The sequence below is a fragment of the Rhinopithecus bieti genome, unplaced genomic scaffold (genome assembly GCF_001698545.2).
Source record: "Rhinopithecus bieti isolate Rb0 unplaced genomic scaffold, ASM169854v2 scaffold_2723, whole genome shotgun sequence".
NCBI lineage: Eukaryota > Metazoa > Chordata > Mammalia > Primates > Cercopithecidae > Rhinopithecus > Rhinopithecus bieti.
This window is the reverse complement of record NW_016804119.1, coordinates 3696670-3701402: the sequence shown is the minus strand read 5'-3', so window position 1 is coordinate 3701402 and position 4733 is coordinate 3696670.

The window sequence follows — 4733 nt, the reverse complement described above, 5'->3', positions numbered from 1 at the left end:
GATTCTCCTGCCTCAGCCTCTCAAGTAGCTGGGATTACAGGCATGCACTACCATACCTGGCTAATTTTGTATTTTTAGTAGAGATGGGGTTTCTCATGTTGGTCAGGCTGGTCTCGAACTCCCGACCTCAGGTGATCTGCCACCACTTGGCCTCCCAAAGTACTGGGATTACAGGTGTGATGATAAAATTTTTTACAACATGGCTTGGGGGGCCACTTGGAAGAGATGACATTTGAGTAAAGATGCGACGGGTGTGTGGGAATTAGTCCACTGGTATCCATTCCAGGGGAACGGGACATTTAAAAGTCCCAAGGTAGGAACACACGTGGTGTGCTTGGAAAATAGCCATATGCCAGCATGGAGGGGTGATCAGTGGGGAAGATGGTAGGAGGGTAGGTCTGGGAGGTGTCCTGGGTCTGATCATGAAGAAATTTGGGGGCTCTCATAAGAACTTCACTTTTTTCTTGTCCAGCTGGTACCATGGAGGGTGGCAAAGAGAGGAAGAAAGAAGAAGAAGAAAGAAGAAAGAAGAAGAAGAAGAAGAAGAAGAAGAAGAAGAAGAAGAAGAAGAGGAGGAGGAGGAGGAGGAAGAAGAAAAAGAGAGAGAGAGAGAAAGAAAGAAAGAAAGAAAGAAAGAAAGAAAGAAAGAAAGAAAGAAAGAAAGAAGAAAAAAGGAAGGGGGAGGAGGAGAAGGAGGAGGAAGAGGAGGTTCCTGCTGTACCAGAAACCCTTAAGAAAAAGTGAAGGAATTTCACAGAGCTGAAGATCAAGGCCTGAGAAGGAAGTTTGCCCAAAAGATGCTTCAAAAGACAAGAAGGAAGCTTTTCTAGCAAAAAGCGAAGCACTATCACAAGGAATATAGGCAGATGGACAGAACTAAAATTTGAATGCAAGGAAGGCAAGAAAAGCTGGCAACTTCTATGCACCTGCAGAACCCAAATTGGCCTTTGTCATCAGGATCAGAGGTGTCAAGGTGGGAGCCCAAAGGTCCGAAAGGTGTCGCAGCTCCTTCGCCGTCGTCAGCTCTCGAATGGAAACTTTGTGAAGCTCAACAAAGCATCAATTAACAGGCTGAGGATTGCAGAACCACATTTTGCATGGGGGTACCCAAACCTGAAGTCAGTAAATGAATTAATCTACAAGCATGGTTATGACAAAATCAATAAGAAGCAAATTGCTTTGACAGATAACACTTCGATTGCTTGACAAATATGTAAAGATAGCATCATCTGCTATATGAGGATCTGATTCTTGGGACCTGTACGGCTGGAAAATGATTTGAAGAAGAAATAACTTTCTGTGGCCCTTCAAATTATCCTCTCCCCAAGGTAGAATGAGGAAAGAGACAACCCATTTTGTAGAAGGTGGAGATGCTGGCAACAAGGAGGACCAGATCAACAGGCTTCTTAGAAGAATGAACTAGGGTGTCTATCATGATTATTTTACTGATCTGGTCAGTTACTAAACAGTACCCACTTTCAAATTGAAAAGAAAAACTTGACTTTTGCTGAGTGTATTAGCCAGGGTTCTCCAGAGAAACAGAATCAATGGGGTGTGTGTGTGTGTGTGTGTGTGTTTATTATAAAGAATTGACTCACATAATTATGGAAGCAGACAAGTCCCAAGATCCTTAGTCAGCAGGCTGGAGACCTGGGAGAACTCATGGTGTAGCTCCAGTACACAAGCTTCCAGGCTGGAGATCCAGGAAAAGCCAAAGTTTCAGCTCGAGTCCAAAGGCAGGAGGAAACTCAGATCCCAGCTTGCAGGTAATCAGGCAAAAGGAGTTCCCCTTACTCAAGGGAGGGCCAGGCTTTTTGCTCTATCCAGGCCTCCAACTGATTGGTCAAGGCTCACCCACCCTGAGGAGGGCAATCCACTTTACTGATTTAAATGTGAACCTCATCCCAAAACACCCTCACAGGAACACCCAGAATAGTATTTGAGCAAATACCGGGGCACTTTATGGCCCTGTCAAGTGGAGACCTAAAACTAACCATCACCCTGAGCGAATTGTGAAGACAGGGGTTGAACAGAGAAGGGGCAGGATTTTATGTGTTTTCACCTGATCACTCTGCTTGCTTTCCTGAGACTAGACTCTGCTCAGCTGTTGCAATGCTTGGGATGTGAGAGGAGGGTGCTCAGGTCTGCAAGGACACAGTGGAGGTGGTGAGAAGCGTGGGAATTAAGCGTTTGTCAACAGATTGGATACACATGGGAAGAGAAAGGAAAGGGCCACAGATAATGTCCGTGTTTTTGACCTGAGCTGTTGCAGGCTTGAAGCTGCCATTGAGAGAAGAGGAAAAGACTTCAAGAGAAGAATTGGGAGCTCAGCTTGGGGCTTGGTGGGTTAGATGCGCATTAGACATACAAGTGGAGGTGGAAGGAAATGGGTTAGATCTGTGGGTCTGGAATTTAGGAAAAATAGGAAAAAGTTCTGGCTGGAGACAAAAGTGGGGTCATTCGTGTTCAAAGAGTGTCTGTAGTCATGAGCCTGAGTGACATCACAAAGGGCATGAGTTTATTTATTTATTTATTTAAGACATGGTCTAGCTGTCACCCAGGCTGGAGTGCAGTGGTGCAGTCATAGCTCACTGCAGCCTCAACCTCCCAGGCTCAAGCAATCCTCTCACCTCAGCCACTTGAGTAGCTGGGACTACATGTGCATGCCACTATGCCTGGCTAATTTTTTTTTAAAGTAGAGACGAAGGTTCCACTTGTGACCCAGGTTGGTCTTGAACTCCTGGGCTCCAGTGGTCCTCCTGCCTTGGCCTCCCAAAGTGCTGGGATTATAGGTGTGAGCCACCATGCTCGGCCAGGGCATGAGTTTAAACAAAAAAGGGACAGAGACCATCTTCAGGGCTTCCGTGATCTGGATATCAGACCCACTTTCCCGCTGAAAATAACTAAAAATACAGGGAAGATAATTAATGCAAGTCTTCTTAAAACCATGGAAGGGCTGACAAGAGAGAGAAGAATTTACAGTCAAAACTGCAGGAGATGGTGGGAACCAAGAGAGGGAAGCAGAGCACCAAAATCACAGGTGCCCTCCAGGAATTTTGAATGTGGGGAACTTGAATTTGGGGTTTTCTAGACCTGAGGATCAGAGTCAGACTATGCACGAGGTGTAGGGGAAGTGCAGCGTTCGTGCTCACTCTCTCTTTCTGCACACTCCCAGGCTCCTTCTAGGGGAATGAAACTCAAGTGCAGCCAACCCCACCCTCTGGCCGCTGCCCCAGTCCATGGCAGGGAGGCCAGAAGCATCTCTAGGCAGGAGGAGATCCGAGTCCCTGCCCTGGAATCACCTCATCCTCTAATTCCATACTCTGATTCATCTATTAGGAGCAGGAACGCAGAAGAGATGGGTGAGCGAGAAGGCACTTGCATTCAGAAGATACAACACGTAGACACAAGCACTCTGATTCAGTGAAAGAGGAAGTTTCCCCATGATATTGCCAGCCTGGGTCCCCAGTCACCCTTCTGAGAGTATCTGAGTTGATGTGGACATACCAACACAACATTATGCTCTTGGCGTCAGATCTCCAGCTCCAATGCTGAGTCCAATGTATAAATCTTGTAACCCTTAACAGACTTGCCCTCATCTTCACTTCCTCCTCTACACTTTTGGGTTTTCCAAGTTTGAGAGAAAGGCAGAGGTCTCCGATGGCTCTGTTTTCCTATGCAGTGGAGTTATTGTTTGTTTGCTTGCTTATTTGTTGACTGCCCACAACCCGGTTCTTCATCCATAGACCTATTAGATTTTCCTTTGGAGAACTACCATTGTCAGCCCCACCCCTCGCTTCAGTGGGGAGTCTGTGAATTGTGCAGGGAGCACTGACAAATGAACATAGATCATCACCGACAATGCTGCAGCCAATTTTACAAACAAGCCCATGTCCAATTTCCTCTAAAGAATTTAAGTTCCAGGATTTTTGCCACACCTTCTGGAAAAATAGCTATTCACTTTCTCCTGGCATCCCTGGGTGGGAGAAATGTAAGCCTGGAGCTGCCTGAGAACAAAGCCAACAGAAGAAGGGAAAACTCTAGGGTTAACAAACAAAGAAAAAGAATTTTAGAGACATCAACCAACTCTGGAACCTGCTGTGCCTGAAGCCAGTGTACTTCAGAACTTTTCAGCTAAGTAGGCCAATGCTTGGTTTTTATTTCCCAATAGGCCCATTTGAGCTGGATTGATCTTGCTTGCATCCCAAAGGGTTCTGCCTGATACAACCTCTCCCCTAACCACTGTGCTCCACATCCCCTCACCTACTCTGCGTCAGACCCTGAAGCTGCCAGAAGCCTCCCTGTGAGACTTGACCTCAATTTCAGAGTTCACAATCCTTCCATGGACGTCTGGGAAAGATGCTGACATATATCCCTCCCTTTTAACAACACCCTATGTGACATCCATCAACATAAGGTCAATTACCAGGCCTGGCGGCATGTGACTATAGTCCCAGCTGTTCTGAAGGCTAAGGTGGGAGGATTGCTTGAGCCTAGGAGTTCAAGATCGGCCTGGGCAACATAATGAGACCTTGTCTCTATGAAAAATTTACAAATGAGGATTAATAACCAGAATATGTAAGGAGTTCAAACAACTCTAGGAGAAAATCTAATACTCCAATCAAAAACTGGGCAAAAGATCTGAACAGATATTTCTCAATAGAAGACATACAAATGGCAAACAGGTATATGAAAAGGCATTCGACATCATTGATAATCAGAGAAATACAACT